The sequence below is a fragment of the Lissotriton vulgaris genome, chromosome 11 (genome assembly GCF_964263255.1).
Source record: "Lissotriton vulgaris chromosome 11, aLisVul1.2, whole genome shotgun sequence".
Taxonomy (NCBI): Eukaryota; Metazoa; Chordata; class Amphibia; order Caudata; family Salamandridae; genus Lissotriton; species Lissotriton vulgaris.
The window spans coordinates 636,865,819-636,885,434 of NC_141699.1; positions in this window are offsets into that span (position 1 = coordinate 636,865,819).

The following is a 19,616-nucleotide window of genomic DNA, read 5'->3' on the forward strand; positions in this document are numbered from 1 at the left end:
TGTGTTGTCAACTGAATGAGTGGTTTTGCTAGAAATGCATATTGGGGAATCCATTGTCTGCAGTATGAAGTGAGGCCTATGAAAGCCCGCACCTCCTTTTGTGTTCTGGGTGGTGACATGTTTACAATGAACTGAATGCGATCAGGAGTGAGCTGTCTCCCCACTTTGGACAGCAAGTGACCCAGGTACACAACTTGCTGAACACAGAATTGCAGCTTCGAAGGGGACACCTTGTGCCCCTTGTCAGCCAGGAAGTTCAAAACAGTCAGTGAGGCATGTTCACATTCGGGTTCGCTTTGAGCGGTGATCAGCAGATCATCGACATATTGAAGCAGGGCAGTGTTAACTGGCATGTGGATACTGTCGAGTTGTTTTTTCAATGCTTGACTATAAATGCTGGGGCTTTCTGTGAATCCTTGAGGTGCGCGTGCAAATTTGAAAGATCGTCCATTTAAACTGAATCCGAACAAATATTGGCTTTCCGGATCGATCGGGACACTGAAGAAGGCGTTCTTGAGGTCAATTACAGTGAAGAACGTCGCTTCTGAATCAATAGCTGTCAGTAATGAAGAGATATCTGGAACCACAGGATACTGTGGCACAATGCATTTATTCAATTCGCGCAGATCAATAACTAATCGATAAACAGGTGGTGCATTTGGGTCAGTACGTTTAAGAACTGGAATAATAGGAGAATTACATACATTGGAGTCAGTTTCCACAACCACTCCTTGTGCAATGAGCTCGTCAACGATTCTCAGTAAAGCCACTACAGCATCTGGGGGTAACTTGTATTGTCGAATACGTGGTAATACCACTCCTGCTTTGAGTGTGACTCGATATGGTGTAATGTGCATACAACCTACATCAGTGGGGCCTTGCGCCCACAAGTGTGCAGGGACATCCTGTAACCTGCGATCCATGTCTCTCAATACATAATGGCCTTTGAAATCTCGCAAAAACAATCGTACTCCTTCCGGAGAACAGCATATAATAGCTCCTAGAGCTTTCAATGTCTTTATGCCTAACAGGTTTTCTGGGCATGATTTCGTAAGCAATAAATCTGTGGTCCGTGTCAAAGGACCAACTGCAAGAGGAAGGGGTTGTGATACTTCATTAATAATGGGTTTTCCTGAAAATCCAAGAGACACGTTCTGTGAGCCTGAGAGGGGTGCCCCTGGTACTTCATTGTGACTTATCGTGGTTCTGCTTGCCCCTGTATCAATGAGAAACTTTCTGTCTTTTCCCAATAGTTGACTGTGTACATAAGGACCCCTTTGATCTACAGGAACCTCAATAAGAGGCAAGCGGAACTCCCTCTCCAGGCTGTTTCATGTGTATCGTTGATAATCGGGGTAATCATTTTGTGCATACTGGTACATCTGCTGTGTCGTGTTTTGTGTTGCGGTGATAGGCTGTTGTTGGGGTATCGCTACGGTCTGTGATGAAGCTGGCATAGGCGGAATATGTTGTATATTCTGGGGTACTTGTGGTTGAACCTGATCTTGTCTAGGTGGACGCGGTCTCTCCTTGGTCTTACCCGTGGCGATATTATGTTTCAGAACTGCACAATCGTTTATATAATGACCTGGCTGTTTACAATAGTTACATACCCCTTTAACAGGAGCCGTTGAATTACTGGGCTGGGTCCCACCCTTTTTGTGACCGTCAGCTGGAACTGACTGAGCAACTAACATTTTCATTTTTGTATCTTTCATACGTCTTTGTTCGTGTTCTTGTTCTTCTCTAAGTCTATTTTGATGGTACTGTAACATTTGTAACATTTGTGAAGGAGTATTAGCTTGCCAAGTGCTTTCTACTTTCATTACTCTGTTCTTAACCTGCGGCAGGGAATTCTCGACTAATTTCGTTACAAAAAGATGTGGATATGACTCGCTACTTGCTTTCAGACCGCTATTAATACCAAAACATTTCTCAAATCGGGTGTAGAAATCACTAGTGTCTTCATCTGGTTTCTGTTTGCAGGCTGAGATTGCACCCCAATCTTCCTTTTTCGTACTCAATAAACGTGGCAATACTTGTACTAACAACCCTGGTAACGCCTTGACTTTGTCTCCAAGCCCTAGGCCTGGAACTCGAGTATTTTCTTCATCTTCTAATGCAGCCCAATCAATCTTTGTGTCTCCCACCTCCCACTCTTTTTCTTTGAGTTTCTCGTATATACCTGGAGGCAGTAATACTTTCAATATTTTCATAAGGTCTGGAAAAGTGTAATCGCCCATTAATAACATATCCTTTATTTCACGGTGAAAACCTGCGGGATCTTTGTCATGACTAGGTACTAATTTCTTCATCTCCAATAATTCTATTTTAGTTACGGGTGCGTACACAAACACGCGTCTAGGCGTATGGTCTGCGTTCTGTACTGGGTGCACTTCTCGCAACGGATTCTGTCTGTCCATGTAATACATTTTTCTTTCCATGACATGTGTTGAGTTGATCTGTGGACATAAGAAGGTACTATACTTGTGACGATGTTCTAGAATTACTTTAATTAGATCAGTACCTAGACCACTCCATCTGTTCATGAGCAGTTCTATTAATATATCAGGAAGAGGGCCTGGATCGGAATGTTGGCTTCTATACAATAAGAGCAGGTGTTGTATCATGTATGTACCAGCTAAACGCTGCTCACTTGGTGTCAGGTTCAAGAACGTATGTGCTAACGCATCATCACTATATTTCTCAGAATTGTCAGCCCATTGCACGGCTGACCTAGCTAATTCTTGTTCGTCCATAGAATCGAGTACATGGTACCCCATTCGTTCTTGAAGTACTTTATCAGTGGCCTGGAATAAGTGTTCGGGGGTTCTCGGATTACACATGGCTTCCTGAAAAATCCTTTTACTTTCTGGACGCACTGGGCGCATTGAATTATTGAATGGTCTTCCTTTACCTACATAAGCTATCATTTCTCTAGCCGGTGTCTGTGTGTGCTCTGGTGTCTCTGCTTGATCGTCCTCCTCCTCCTCCGAGGATTCATGTTTGTCTGAATCTACTTCCGGTAGTGGCTGTCTTCTCTCATGCATTTTATTTATTGCAGTTCTGATTCTTCGGTACATATTATCTACACAGGCCTCTTTATCGTGTTGCCCATCTGCTATATTCTGGCCCCACCTGTGGAGTGCTTTCACGTCTTCCGGGTTCATACCCGGCCTATCCACTTCTCTTATGAAACAGTTTATAAGAAACCGTAATATCTTGGCTTTAGTATCCACTTTCTGAAAGGCCATGGCCTCCTTAATACTTTCAGGCCCTACTCCTGTCTGGACAAACCGATATATTCGATCTAAATGATCTATCATTCCAGGTAGTGTTAATAAGAAGTTCGTGACTCTCCGCAATCGTACTGATGCGAGCAACATTCTTTCATCATTCTTTTTACCAGGTACTGGATCATATCTACAGTCTGCAAGACGATCTCCATATACCATAATATCGCCTATTTTAGGTGTACGCTGTTGTGCTTGTTCTCTAAAAGTCATCCGATGGGTGGGTGGCGGGGTCTGGAAACCTACTGCTCCTCCGGACGCGCCACCTGAGGCGCCGCCTCCGAAGGGGTTAGTTGGGGCCATATCAAGGGGTGCAGGTCCAGGAAGAGGTGGAAGGAGGATTGGAAGACCAGGAGGAACAGCGGGAGGAGTAGCTTGTCGGGGAGGTAGGGGCTGACCATCTTGGCCGCCAGGCGGAGGTGCGCGTGGCGGTACGGTATTAACATATGCAGGAGCTACATCGTCTAGGTAGGAAGAAAGGAAAACGTCCTTTGCTGTTTTCTGGTGTTTTTTTAGTCGGGAGCAGTGGGGGTAGTAGGTTTTTCGGGACTTCCGGGGTGGCTTTAGGCAAACCCTCAGTCAAGAGGGGATACATGCCATTCATGAGTGTGTTTCGCTGTCTGTCTACTTGTTCTAATTTTACTCGGATACCTTCCTCAACTAATGCGTTTTCTCGGGTCTTTTCAGGCTCCTCCTCCTTATTTTTCTCTTCTAGTCTGTGTGCTTTTTCTGTGCGCCTGTGCGATTCTTTACGCCATAGTTCAATGGCATCTTTCTGTGACTGTCTGGCTTTCTTTTTCCATAATGCTTCTTCTACTCTCATGATGCAATCTGCATCCCATGTCCCAGCAGCGGGCCATCTCTGATTCTTTGATAGGTCTTTAGTGTAATCCACCCATAAGTCGAGAAATAAAACGGCATCTAGGCCATGCTTATGGTACATAAAGTACCCTGGAGTGTCCCTAGGTGGTATGGGGACGGCTTCTTCTAGTACCCCTTTTCTAGTTTTTATTTGTCTTAATTTGGAGAATAACGGCATTCTGAAATCTGGCTACTTGGTTCCTACTCAGATATGAACACACTGAACATAAACACAATAATCACAATAAAGAAGATCGAACATTCACTCATACCACGACATTTGAATGACACATTAAAACATTCCAAAAACGAACCACAATAATTATAATAAAACCTACTAACTGAGTCAAACTGGATGTACCGCTAAACAGTACAGATACACCGTAAACAGTGCAAACTAGATATACTGCTAAACAGTACAGATACACTGCTAAACAGTGCAGACCAGGCTTGTGTACCCAAGCCCGTCTCGACCGGCACAAACTAATGCGCACGTCTAGATGCGACCCTAGCAACGGTACTCACCGGGAAGCACGGAAACAGAAGGCCTCGGAAACCCTGGACTGGACTGGACTCGGACTGGATTCGGACTCGACTCGTGACGCAGATACTTCGGAACTTCGGAACCTGGTGGGCCTCTGTATACCTCGGATCTTGCTCTCTCAGCTAGGCTCTGGTCGGGATCCTCCGCACTCCTCACCGCCTCGTCTGGGTGTCGATCGCAGCCTCAGTCACCTCCGTTGGCCTGAGGGAGATACAGGAAATCCTGCGGGTACGCGTAATTGTCCGTCCGGCTGTGGCAGGGGGCCAGGCCTGCAACGCACCGCCGGCGCGTGAGATGGGGGAGGGGTCCCTATTCGGGCGCCAGTTCTGTGGTAAAATCTAATTACCCATGCTTAATTTATACGGTAAAGTCAATACGAATAACTCAGATAAATAAGAGGCAAAATCCGTGATATTGAGGTTTACTCAAAAAGGGTTTTATTCCTTGAAAAGGAATTGGGTATTTGGCTCGAGCCAAGGTGGCATGCCATTCCGTCACCACATAGGCTCGGGAAGGGACTGACAGACAACATTTTATTGACAGTTATTCATATATATAGTCAATGCATTACAGTAAAGGCATATGCAGAAGGCGTAACAGCTGAAAAGAGAGATAAAATGTTCATACGTAACTGAAAAAGGCGTTGCAATAGGCGTGCATAAAGGCGTGTACTAGAAACGTCATTGATCATGAGGTCACAAGTAGGTGGAACCATAAGAGAATCATGCAATGTCAGCAGAAATACATGGCAGAGATGCGCGCGCAGCAGTATGACGTGTGACTGACGTGTAACTGGAGGGTGAAGGGGACTTGACATTTAGCCCTACAGGTACAGACATAAGTCTGGGATGTCAGACCAACCTAATCCCAAATCGTATCTGATATCTTATGTTTAAGGAACTGTAGTATCTGGAAGGGAAAGGTCTCTCGGACAGAGTCTATTCTACACTGGTTGTGAGTGCGTGTATAAGCGTCTTGTGTCTACGTGTCTACGTGTCTACATGAGAGGTGAGGGGGCATGGGCCTACCATGGCAACGGGGTCTATGAATTACTTGCACGGAGACAGAAAGACCGGGCCCATTGCTCCTGCAGCTGGGAGGATGTTTACGTGAACGACGAGACAGGAATGTATTTTCGAGGAGTGGAGCAGATAAATCGAAGGTTGAATACAGTGTTGGCAGGCAGAAGGCTGGGTTAAGCGCCGTGAGCCGCGCAAGGAGTAAGGCAGGGGTCACTGGTACAGAGGCAGCCTGGGCTGAGGCCCTCAGGAGTCAGAAGGCAGGAAAAAGAGGCTCGATGGCAGAATCAGGGCCTACTTCGCCAGAGCTGAAAAACGTGTAAAGTATACCACAAAAAGACTTTGGCATAGCATATTTAGAAACTGAATATTCAATCCGTTCATGGCGGATCTGAAAGAGGACATGTTAAAGATGGACGCAAATGTATTTGCGTCTTCATAGCTGGCACAGGAGGGAAATTACATGCACTTCAAGCTAGTACATGGAGACGGTGGGGTACGCGTTAGGGAACACTATTTGACCAAAAGTTATATTTCCTCAATTTGTCCCCACAACCCAAACCAACATCTTGGAATTGGACATTAGTTTATTCAAACTAACCAGGAAATTAAGACTTGGACAATATTTTGACAATGTGGTTGTAGAAAAAAACACAGAAGAAGATAATCAACTCAAAGGCTTAAAAAGAACTAGTACATATATGGCGCCTGTGAGCCACAAAACGATAGATTTATTCGAACAACTTTGTAAACAAGATATTCATTCACTCAATACCAAAAAGAAAAACAAATTTCAAAACATGACAATCAAAGAACGTGAAGTAATAAAGTCCATCAGCAACAATGAAAACATCATATGTCAAAAAGCAGACAAAGGGGATGCCCTGGTGATACTGGACAGGACATATTATGAAATGAAGGTCAATGAACACCTGGGGGATGAAAATCTATACATGAAGCTGGACTCGAATCCCACTCATGAAATACAAAATATTTTACAAATGATCCTTAAGAAGGCAGTAGACACTGGAATCATAACAGATCATGTCAAGAAATATCTCACACAACAGTATCCTAAAACTCCTAATTTCTACATGACACCAAAAGTGCATAAGGATTTGCAACGACCACCTTGCCGACCCATCGTGTCCACGAGAAACAGCATTCATGAGCCTATTGGCAAATTACATGACAAATATTTGCAGCCAATGGTCACTTCAGCCCAATCCTACATTAAAGATACCACAGATTTTTTACAAAAATTATCTAAAATTCAAGTCTCAGATCACCAACAAATCTTTATGGCAACAGTAGATGTCAAAGCATTATACACTTCTATACCACATAACCAAGGCCTAGAGGCGGTAGAAAAAGCACTATTGGAAAGCAACTATGAGCAAAATATGAAAATATTTTTGATGAAACTACTAGAATTCACTTTAATGCACAGCTACTTTGCCTATCAGGAAGAATGGTATCTACAGAAAAGTGGTTCCTCAATGGGTAATCCAGCTGCACCGACATAAGCTAATATGTATATGAAAGAATTTGAGGAGGCACATATCTTAAAGAAAGAGGATTGGAATAAACATATTCGTCTATGTGAACGCTTTATAGACGATATTTTCATTGCATGGGAAGGAACGCAAGCAGCACTCACCAAACGAATAGAGGAGTTAAACACCATTGATAAGAGGATACAATTTACATGGGAAATAAAAAAAGATAAGATACATTTTCTGGATGTAGAAATCACAAACACGCCTATGGGCTTTGCAACTAATTTATTCAGAAAAGAACAGATAGGAACAACATCTTAAGATTCGAGAGTTACCATCCTTCTTCATTAAAGAAACATTTACCCTATTCCCAACTGATGAGGGTTAAAGAGTAGTCTTGGAACCACAACAACTGGAGATACAAACTAATGAAATGATTAACAGATTCAGAAAAAGAGGATACCCAGATAACATACTACAACAAGCTCAGCACAGAATTCAGAACACCAAGAGAGAATATCTATTCAAACAACAACCAAAGAAAACAGAGCAAAGAATCACCTGTGTAAGTCAATATTCAACCAAGAGTCATCAATTCAAAAAAATCATAAGAAAACACTAGCCCTTATTGGCGGCAGAACCAGATTTCAAAGACACGTTCGTAACTGAACCTTTATTTGCACATACCAGATCCAAAAACATAGGAGAACTACTAAAACCTACCCACATGAAAGCGTCAATTGTGAGATACAGAGGCACACAACCATGTTTGAACTGCCCTAATTGTGAAAACATTCAAAAAGGGAATAGCATCCCACACCCCATCACGGGCAAAGAAATCAAACTAAAAGTAAATGGTACATGTGATACTTCCAACATCATTTATCTTTTAAATTGCCCATGTGGTAGAAACTATGTAGGTCAAACAGAGAGGAAACTAAAGATCAGACTCAATGAACATAAAAGCAACATACAAACCAAGATGATGAAATCTACCATAGCCCGCACTTCATTGAAGCTCAACATAGAATAGATGAATTAAAAACATGCATTCTTGAGGTAGTAGGAAGAAAACCAGGTACAGACAATAAACAAGCATTTGCAATGCAATAGGTCTCGCATTAGGAACGTTTGAGTTGTTTGTCCTGTACATGACAAATTTGTTATTTATGTGTTATTTTTGAAAATTGTGAAATTAATAGCTTTGTCATTTACAATGGTAATACTTTCATTTTTTGACAATGTGACACCTATAGCATTTTTAATGCAACATGTTTTGTATTCAGTGACTTAGAAGTATTGATTTTACAAATAAAAATGTTTTTTTTAAATAATTCATACTGAGTTGGAGGGTGGATTTGGATTTGGAGTTGGAGGGTGGAGTTGGATTTGGAGGGTGAAGTTGGAGTTGGGGGGTGGAGTTGGAGTTGGAGGGTGGAGCTGGAGTTATAGGGTGGAGTTAAGAGGGTGGAGTTGGAGGGTGGATTTGGCGGGTGGATTTGGAGGGTGGATTTGGATTTGGAGGGTGGAGTTGGATTTGGAGGGTGGAGTTGGATTTGGAGGATGTATTTGGAGGGTGGATTTGGAGGGTGGAGTTGGAGGGTGTAGTTACAGGGTGGATTTGGAGGGTGGAGTTGGAGGGTGGAGTTGGAGGGTGGAGTTGGAGGGTGGATTTGGAGCGTGGAGTTAGAGGGTGGAGTTAGAGGGTGGAGTTAGAGGGTGGAGTTAGAGGGTAAAGTTAGAGGGTGGAGTTAGAGGGTGGAGTTGGAAGGTGGATTTGGAGTTGTAGGGTGGAGTTGGAGGGTGGATTTGGATTTGGAGGGTGGAGTTGGATTTGGAGGGTGGAGTTGGAGGGTGGTTTTGGAGGGTGGATTTGGAGGGTGGATTTGGAGGGTGGAGTTGGAGGGTGGATTTGGATAGTGGAGTTGGATTTGGAGGGTGCAGTTGTATTTAGAGGGTGGATTTGGAGGGTGGATTTGGAGGGTGGATTTGGAGGGTGGAGTTGGAGGGTGGAGTTGGAGGGTGGAGTTGGAGTTGGAAGGTGGAGTTGGATTTGGAGGGTGGAGTTTGATTTGGAGGGTGGAGCTGGATTTGGAGGGTGGATTTGGATTTGGAGGGTGGATTTGGAGGGTGGATTTGGAGGGTGGAGTTGGAGGGTGGAGTTGGAGGGTGGAGTTGGAGGGTGGAGTTGGAGGGTGGTGTTGGAGGGTGGTGTTGGAGGGTGGATTTGTAGTTGGAGGATGGAGTTGGATGGTGGATTTGGAGTGTTGAGTTGGAGGGGTGCAAAAGCTAAAAAGGGGTGGGGAACAGAAAGGGCGCCAAAGGGAGTGGGGGATGGGTCACCAACGCAGGCGGTCAAGTCAAACACGGCGTAGGGGGTAGTGACAAGGAAAAAGGGTGGTCATCAGAGGAAAGGAAGTTGTAAGAGTAGGAGGAGAACAGGGAGGATCGCCGATGGTACGGGCTGGCAAATTGGGTGTAGGGGGGGCGGAGGCGGCTCCACCAGGCAGGGCAGGGAGCAGCAAATAAAGGTCGGGGGCGCGGGGCAAAGGGAGGAGTGAGCATGGAGAAGTATGCATCACTCCGTTGTCCTCCCCTTGGTACTCCTGTTATGTACGTCCCCTGCAGTCTGCATCACTCCCTCTCATCGGTGCCATTCGGTAATAGCCAGATTTGAATGGGGGTGGGTGGCGGGGTGACAGGAGTAGCTAGGCAGGGGGCACAGTGGGGAGCGGCCGGAGCGAGTGACGCATGGTCGGACAAAGGACTGGAGAGCAGGAAGGATTGACAGGGAGTTAGACTACATTCGCGAGGAGAGTACAGGGCAACAGTCAACTGAGCAGGGATACGCCTGTTTTCAGGACAAAGTGGCAACAGTGATTATAATGGCGGGATTAATTTGCTCACAGGTGCTTAGAGGCAGCGGTGGGCAGTAGCACTTAGGCGAGTTTTACATGGCTGAGGGCAGGGTGCTTGTGACAGGTGAATTATGGTCCACTTTCCCCCGTTCAGGTTGTTCGGGTAATTATTGGTTCCAGTTGTATCATGGTGCGTGGGTAAGCACCGCTTGGCACGGAGGTGGTGACTGAGTCCATGGTTAGAGGCTTAGGCATGCTCGTGGTGTGGAGTGTGACGGGGGTGGACACGGGGACAACGCGGGGGGGTGGTGGCGGAAGCTAGGCCCTAATATACAGGTGTGTGCAGTTGGTGCGATGGGGGGGGGGCGTCTGACTTAGAGTGCCGTCGGCGCGGGACGTTGGGGCTGGCATGGGCGGTGGAGGTAAAAGGGGGCATGGGTACCACCGGACGGGCATTGGCGGTGCCGCGAGCGGGGGGAACTAGGGGTCAAGGCGGAAAGGTGGAAGGTGGAATACATTTCTCGAATAAACGTTAGATTACATGAGACAAGTGTCAATGGGAAACAAACAAAATACAAGAGGCAGCGAACTGTATATTACGGGAGGTAAGGTGGCATGTGTGCAAGTACAAAGGAGCGGAAAAAGTACAAGTATAGGTATAATACCGTGATAAAAGGCAGACACTCAAACACAAGTCGAAAGGTTGCCTAGGCAAGGGTCGCATGGGGTGGGGCGCAAGAGAGTTAAGCTCAAGGGGAGGCCGTTAAAGGGGACTTTTCCAAGACCGCGGGAGGCTCACTGGAGGCAAAAGGAGATGGGGGGGGGGTCAGGAGCACGAGGTGCAAAAAAAAAGAAAAAAAAAAAAGGAAGGGCTGAGTTTAGGGCGAAAGGACGCGCAATTTTATTTATGTAATTGGCGCGTTTTATATAGCGCAGACTTTACCCAAAGGTGTGAGTGCTTCACAAATGAGGTTAATAGTGTGGCTTGTGGCGTTTTTGGATGAGGACGTCTCTGCAGAAGGGCGCCAAGGAAGACAACATTAGAAAAAGTCAGGAGAAAGCATGGTGTCGAACCCCCCGCCCCCCCCCCCTTTTCTCGTGCTTTGAGCAAAGATCTTCACTCCTGCTCATCCTACCCTTCCATACTATCCGTCAAATGAGAACGGCAATGAGCCACCTAGCCTGAGCCTGCCTTAGGTAATGCTTCTGCACATGGCTGAGCGTCATAGGGAATAGTATGAAGTGCTTCATTGCGTGGGATGGCCGGTGATGTGTTACACGGCACACCACTAGATGTGCGGCAATATGCCGAAGTGCGGGCAGGAGATGGGTGGAGAGGTGCGCATCCTGTGGCGGGGGGCAAGTAGGGGGGGGGGCTGACGAATGGTGAGACGCTCGTGGAGAGTTGTAGATAGGGGAGGGGGAGCGCAGGGGCAGAGGGTGTGGCGTAACTAGAGGGGGGAAGCCTATGCTGGTGCGGGAGGAGGACAGCGCAGGAGATAGGGGGGGGCGTTCGGAACGGCTGCCATTGGAGCGGGCGAATTGGTAGTAGTGAAAAGGGCGGGGGAGCCCTGAAGTAAGGTGCCAGACTCCGAACGGCAGGGCATGCGGGCAGGCTTCAAGCAGGGATGAGGCGGTTGGTGCGAACGGGGTGCGGGGTATGCATAGGGATGGGGGTGAGCAGTGTTGGAGCACGCCCAGTTCCTGTTTCGCTGAAATCACTAGGCCAGTTTTGTCCCGCACTTGGAGTCGACTATACGATAACTAAATGCAACTTAGTAAGTATGACCCAAAGTTTATTAGTTTACGTAAATTGTTTTCCCGATGGGTGGTGGAGGTCGGCGCGTCCCCCGACGGATGCTGGTCTCCATAATATCGCCGGTCAGATTATTTCAAAGTTACCTTGGCGGGGCTTGCTGGGCTTGCTTGTGTGCTTCCCAGAGAGACAGAAGATTGGGAACGCGTGCGCGGGCCGGCTCCGATCGCTTTCCTGAGCGTGCGCGTGACAGTCTCCTGGGAAGCAGACCCGGCAACTATAGTATCGCGCCTGCGCGATGGCATATGGCTTCGCCATATGCATCGCAGTTGCGAGACCTAAAAACTCTTTTAAAACGAGAAAATCACCAGATTCATTACCTGGAAACCATAAAACCCAAAGGATTAAATGAAAGAATTGAATTTTTGTGTTACTTATAAACGATCATCATTAAGTTGTATATATTGCTGGTGGTATTACCCTGATGGCGTTTATTAATTATAGCATGTGAAAAAATATTGCTGTAATTTATTTATTGAATATAAGATGTACACTTTCTTTGTTCATCTCACCGTATCTATAAAGCATTAACAGATTCAAAACAGTCTTAATTTTTAAGTATATATCACTTTAAGACTACACACACGGCGACGCATCCCAACATAGTCCGTTTTTTATTACATCGAAATACTGAATCACGTACACACACGTACGGCGCAGGCAGGAGCCACAGAACGCAAGCAACAGCGTAGTGAAGACAAACGCGGTAAGCACAGTTTTGAAGCTGAACGCGCGAAAAGCGGCAGGCGAACGCGAGCGACAGCGTAGTGAAGACAAACGCGGTAAGCACAACATTGAAGCTGAACGAGCGAAAAGCGGCAGGCGAACTTTAAACTGAAACAAGAAACCATAGCCATTGCCAGTACAGCTTTTGCAAACTCACGTGGCACCATAAGTATTAACGTGATTGTGAACTCGATACAATTGGAATTAAAAGAAGGAAAGAAGTCAAATAACCTTCTAAGTACCTTTATTGATTAAAACAACTGGATATCCAGTAAATACAGTGCCCAGGGAGACAGACCAAGGATTTGGATCTGCTAACTTTGGATAATTAGAAAAGTGACATAAGAAGGATTTTCGCTAAACTCGAGGGTTGATAGATTGATGTAATGGTGTATCATGGGCAATGTAGTCAGGAGCATTGACAACAGTGCTAATTGAAAGGTTGAGATAGGTTCAGCTTTAAGAGGTGGGGCAACTGATCAGGTGATAAAGTAGTTGAAAATACGGCATGTTGTTAACCGCCGATAGAGAGAGAAATATGTTGGAGCAAGGAATGATGCCATTTTAAGTTACGAAGGTACGAGGTTATATGAACGATATCGGGGGAATGGAAAGCTGAACATATGAAGGGGGTGGTAGGAGGCGATTAGAGGTTAAGATTTTTGGTGTCACTTAAGGTAAAGGAAGGTTTAAAACACATGGCAAAGCGGTTTGGTAGAGCATTCCTCAAGTTTTATTACGGAGGGATTGGTCTCTGGGTTTAGAGGGAAAGCGCTATAAATAGAAACACTGTATAATGTTGCTTGAATGTAAATATAAAGTGTTAAAAGATTTGAAGTTAGATTTTAACAGTTACGTTTTTTGACTTTGCAGAGAACCCCTGACGAAGGACTTTATAGAGCCCGAAATGCAGTGGGCAATACATGAACTTGCAACCAAGGATGTTTTATGTTTGTTGACGTGCACGGAAAAAGGCCTGGATGGGCATATCCATAGCATGAGAAGTTGCTAAAACATAAGCAAACCACGTGTATTAAAAACTCAGAAAATAAAATGGCATGAAGGCAAAAAAAGTTTTGGATTACATGGAGTAATTATTGTCGGAAGTGAAAGAGCTATTGAAAAGGATTATGTGATAATCGCAACAGTTGTGCACCTGGATTGGAGTGTAGTACCGCTCCATCTTTGATGTTGCAGTCAAAGAGGCCACCAGCCCTCTGTCCTTTGTTATTCTGCAGAAAGGCTTGGCCAGTCTGTCAGGTTACATCGGGGGCAGCTAGCGGTAGTGGTCGTAAAATACCTATTAATCTTATCTGGCGATAAATATGCCTGATGTAATATATAAAACTGTATTATTTTGAAACGGGAGTTGCGTGGGATATTTACGGGGCTGGCTAACACCATTGTCCATTCCTTGTCTGTCCATTCCCTCCCTCAGGGGGGCCGCCCACTTATCTCGTAGTGGTTGCGTGGATCGCTGCCTATGCACGAGGAGGGCCTGCGCCAGCCAATGTATGATATGGGAGCCATTACCCATGACATGCAGGTATTTCACGAAGTGGTGTACCAGCAGTTCCTCACGTTTATCACCCCAGGATTCCGTGTATGCACGCATTATGGATGCATGGAGAAGGAATTGTCCGGCTGGCAAGCCTGTGCTCTCTGCCAGATCTACAAAAGGGAGCATAGTTCCACCTGCTGTATTCCAGCTCTCCAACATGTGCGATGTCACCATTCCACCCCTCCCGGGAGTACCCAGCAGGGGGAGCGCGGGAGCATAAGGTTTTACTTCTCGGGTCAATTTCAGGCTGCGTAGGAAGCATTTGCGAGCCACCGCTACATGTAATGGTAACGGGCGGGGTCCCTTGGTCAGAGGGTGGAACAGCGTGCATATTTGTGCATGGGTTCATATAGTGGCGTCGGTGGCGGTATCATCCAGGTTTCTGCCACTCAGCCAGTGTGTCACCCATTGCAGCTGTGCCGCAGGATAATATAATTCTAAATTGGGGACCGCCAACCCTCCAGTCTCAGTGGGCGAGTAGAGTTTCGCCAATGCAACTCGAGGTCGCCCAGCGTTCCAGATCAGGTTCCGAATCATATTTTCTAGGTCGCGGAACACTCGGGCAGGGACATATAGCAGAATGTTTGCGAAGTGGTATAACAGTCTCGGCAACACTATCATTTTGGACAGCGCTATCCGGCTGGGCACATTTAGGGGTAGTGTCTTCCAGAAGGCCATTTGTGCACGCAATGAAGAAATAGCACGCATCAGGTTACCTTCCATTATGTCTGGCGGGTCTCTATAGATGTGCATCCCGAGGTATTTGAATGTAGTGGGATACCAAGCGAGCCCAACACCCCCAAGGCGAACATCGCACTCCTGTGTGTCAGGACTAAACGAGTACACTCCGGACTTGGCCCAGTTGACCTTAAGACCCGACACCTCCTCAAACGTCCGGAATATTTCTGACAATAAGCACGGCACGCAGGAGAGGTCACGCACATACAGAAGCAGGTCGTCCGCATAAAGCGAGACCACATGTAAGCCATCAGCCATCGGGATCCCCCATCCCGTTCCTCGCGTTCGCAGTATCGCCGCAAGGGGCTCTATGGCCAGGGAGAAGAGGAGTGGCGACAGGGGGCAACCCTGTCGAGTTCCTCTACGCACCGCCACTTTATCCGAAAGCAATCCGCCTGTTTGCACTCGCACACTGGGTCTCTGGTAGAGCAATCCAAACATGTCAACGTATGCGTCACCCAGGTTGAATTTTTCTAGCACTGCCTTGAGGTAGGGCCATTCTACTGAATCAAAGGCTTTCTCAAGGTCCAGCACCAGGCACCCTGATCTCAGCCAGTGCAGTATAGCAGTTTCCTGTATCCGGAAGAGGTGGCGGATGTTACGTGAGGTGCTTCGCGCAGGTACAAAGCCATTCTGATCACGATGGACCAGGGTCGAGACTACAGCGGCTAGGCGCCGGGCTAAACGAGAGATGAAGATTTTGTAATCGGTGTTTAACAGGGCTAGAGGTCTGTATGAGCCCATGTGCGTTTCGTGCCTGCCGGGCTTCAGGAGCAAGACAAGAGTGGCTTCATTAAGTGTGGCAGGAAGCGCCGAGTTATCTATTGCAGCAGTGTACACTTTAAGTAGCTCCGGGATTATGGTTTCTGAGCATGTTTTAAAAAATTTGGCGGGCAGCCCATCCGGGCCAGGCGATTTGCCATTGGAAAGAGCAAAAATGGCTTTGCGCATTTCCTCCAGCGTAAACGTCTCCCTACTGCGCAGCTGTGAGGGATGGCAGCTGTAAATCTGTGAGATAATCTGTGAGAGTCTCAGGTGTGACTCTCAGCTGTGACCGGTATAGGGCCTGGTAGTGTTGCACGAAAGCTCGATGTATTTTGCTCTGAGTGTACACCAGCCCTTCCTCAGCCGTATGAATGGCAGACACTGGTGTAGTGCGGTCTTCCTGTCTGACAAGCCAGGCCAATAGTTTCCCGGGATTGTCACTATGGTGATGTACACGCGCCGAGTGGGCTGCATAGTTAAGGTGACACAGCCGTTCCAACAGTTTCGTATGTTCCTCGCGGGCCGCAAGCAGCGGCTCATCAGCTCCTGCCACCGCTTCCTGCTCTCGGCGGAGTAAGTCAGCCTCTACCCGGCGCAGGTCTACCTCCAGTTTTTTCTGCATATGCCCCTGTGTGCCCAGGCAGTGCCCCCTAATTACGACCTTGAAGGCGTCCCATTCGATCTGCGGGGAGGACGCTGTGCCAGAATTATCTGCGAAGTATTGCGCTACGCAAGCTTGTAGGGAATCTCGGAAGGGGGCATCTAGTAATAGGGCGGGCTGTAATCGCCAAGTAGGAATGGGCGGGTGCGAGCGTTCCCATGCTATGTCTAGTGTATGTGGATTATGGTCCGAATGTGTTCGGCCAAGGTATTGTGTGTCTGTGATAAGGGGCAGCAGTTCCGATGATACCATGTATCTGTCCAAGCGCACATGTAAAGCGTGTGCCCCTGAATAGTAGGAGTACACCCTTGTGTTGGGATTGCGGGTACGCCAGGCATCTTGCAGGTCCCATTGTGTTGCCCACTGAATGAGTGCCCTCATTGTACCACAAGACGGTGCATCAGGTCGGGTGGAGCGGAACGATCTAGTGTTGTGTCCAGTACACCATTGTAATCGCCCCGAGTATCCAGGGGACTCCATGCCAGGGCGGCAGTTTCTCTGAGAGGTGTGCAAGAAAGCCCCCCTGATCTGTATTGGGAGAGTAGACGGATGCTAGAACCACAGGTTGCCCATCCAGACGGCCGTACACAAGCACATATCTGCCCTCCGGGTCAGCGTGGGAATGTGTCATCGCAAAGGGAGTGCCCGGTCTTACCCACAGTAGTGCTCCACGGGCATATGAGGAGTACTCTGTAGCATACAATTGCCCCCTCCATCGGCGGCGCAGCACTATTGCTTAGGCCTTGTTCAGATGTGTTTCCTGCAAAAGTGCAATTTGGATCTGGTGTCTTTTGAGGTATGAGAATATTTGATAGCGACGTGATGGCGTGTGCATGCCTCTGATGTTCCAGGTACAGATTTTTATCGCAGACATAGTATCAATTTAGGCAGTCTCCCCTCCTCCCCATATACATTGGTTGACCCCGGGTCCGCCACCCCCCCCATCGATCACGTCCACAGCTATTTCCACTGACACAAATATCATAACCCAGGAATTCACAAAAAGGGTAGTGAGTAAATAACAAAGTTAACCAAAGGTGGGTGAACCATCTGTGAATGCCAAAAGGGCAGTAGCGAAACATGCCACCGTCCATACTCTCGATCGAGAGGAACAACCTTTCAAGTCTAGTGGGTGTTACGTGCTAGGCACAGTCTCAGCAGTACAGCAACCTGGATAAAGAGGGAAATCACTATCCCTCCCTGGGCCATGCGGTTTAGGCATCATGCATCCAGAGTCTATTGTGCGGAATTTGGCTTAGCCTGCGGCGCAGGGATTCCGGTCTAGTCAGCCATTCTGGAATAAAGTGAAGTAGACCGCACACCCCAAGCTATAAACATGTTCAGTCTCCTATGGGCAAAGGCCGGTGAGCAGGGAAGGTGCAGGGAGGCTCTCCCTCTACAGCACTGTGTCAGTGTTCAGGTGACTGGTGCAATACTCACTGCGTCCCATCCTCGCCGTCTGTCCCAGAGGCAAGGAAGTCGCTTCCGACGTCACCGAGCTCCAACAGTACAGCAGCGCCCATCTAGTCCCCATGTCAGTCACCTTCATTCCGGTGAGCTCTGCCAGGGTTCCTCGTGCGATCTCAGTTGAGCAGGTCAGCTGTCTGTGGTGTGATATCTGGTAGGTCTACAGAAAGTTGAGAATCCGGTATCCCATAGATGGCTCCATCGTCGCTCGGATTGATCCGCGGGCTAGTGCCCGGCGCGGCCTCCGATGTCAGGGAGCTGCTAAGCTCGGAGACCCTACGGAGTGCATCTCGTTGTCCTGGATAATTTGGTCCGCCGGCGGGGAGTGACGTGTCGGTTCCTCTGGGCGATGAGTCTGATGCTCTCTGTTCCTACGGCGACGTCTCGGTCCGCGTGTCCGTGGTCTCGCCGTGAAGCCCTGTGTTTGTCTGGGTGCTGTGTCAGTGCCTCCATCAAGCCAGGCGTTTACTTCTTCAGGGTTAGTAAAGAAATAGGTTTTGTCCTGTGCCACCACTCTCAGCTTTGCGGGGAAGAGGAGGGAATACTTGAGACCTGCTGTGCAAAGCCTTCGTTTTACCTCTAGGAAGGAATGTCTTTGACGCTGCACTTGGACAGTGTAATCCGGGAAGAACATCACTGTGGCATTGTCAATGCGAATTTCTCCGAGCCTTCTAGCTTCCCGCAGGACAGAGTCACGGTCCCGATAATTCAGTATCCGGAGGAGCAGTGGTCTCGGGTTGGAGCCTGTGGGAAGTGAACTCGTTGGCACTCGGTGCGCCCGTTCCACCACGAAGTAGGGCGAAAGCGTGCCTTCCGGCAGTATTGTCCTCAGCCAGTCTTCTACATGGTGGGCTGGATTGTTGCCCTCCCATTTTTCCGGAATTCCCATGAGCCTGATGTTATTCCGCTGTGCCCGTCCTTCCGCATCCTCGGGAAGGTCTTCCAAAAACTCGACCCTGTTCAGAAGGTCTTGCACCTGTTTGTCCGTCTGGCTGACTCGGGGCCTAAGGTCCACCACCGTCCCCTCCAGGGCCTTGGTGCGATCTGCTAATTTTTTATGATCGTCCCTTAGGTGGGTGTCGTCTATGGCGACGTTGTCTATTTTAGCTTCCAGTGAAGTTCTGGTCGACTGGAGTGACTCTTCCAGGCGTTCAATGGCAGCGAGCACGCTATCCAGCCTCGTGGTCACCTGGTCGGTATCCATTTTCCTCGATGTTTTGTCAGTCTTCCCTTTCGGTGGGGCACCCCCAGTTCCGGTGCGTGTCCTTACCCCTCTGGACATGGGCAGAGCGACGAGGCTATCAGCCTGATAGAGTTCACAAGAGGCTTTAGTAGAGGGGCGCTTCTTAGCTCTTGGTCATTAAGAGGCTTGGTGGTTCCCAAAATCAGAGAGGTATTACGGTGTGTGACAGCCCCAGCGCAGCTAACAGGGTGTTGTCGCGTGTGTTGGCGACGGTGGTCCTCGGACCAGGCAGGTGCGTCTGCCCTAGTCAGCAGGCGCCAGTCTTCACCCTCGTCTCGGCATGGGCAACAGGTGGCTTGTCAGCTGTTGCGGACGGGAGGTCTGCGGGGGGTCCCCGGCGGACTCGAGGGTCCGCGATTTCAGCATCACGGTTCCGCAGTTAATCGGGCGGAGCCAGTTGCCCGCTGGTGCTGAAAACGGCGTCACAGGACCGCTCAGTTCACGCAGGGTCCTCTCTCCTTTATCAGCTCCAAGGCCTCTGTCCACTGGTCTGCGTTTCCAGCGGTCCCAGTCCTCCGCCGGAGGTGTGGTAGGGCACCCCCCTCCAGTTTCCCCAAGGTCAGCC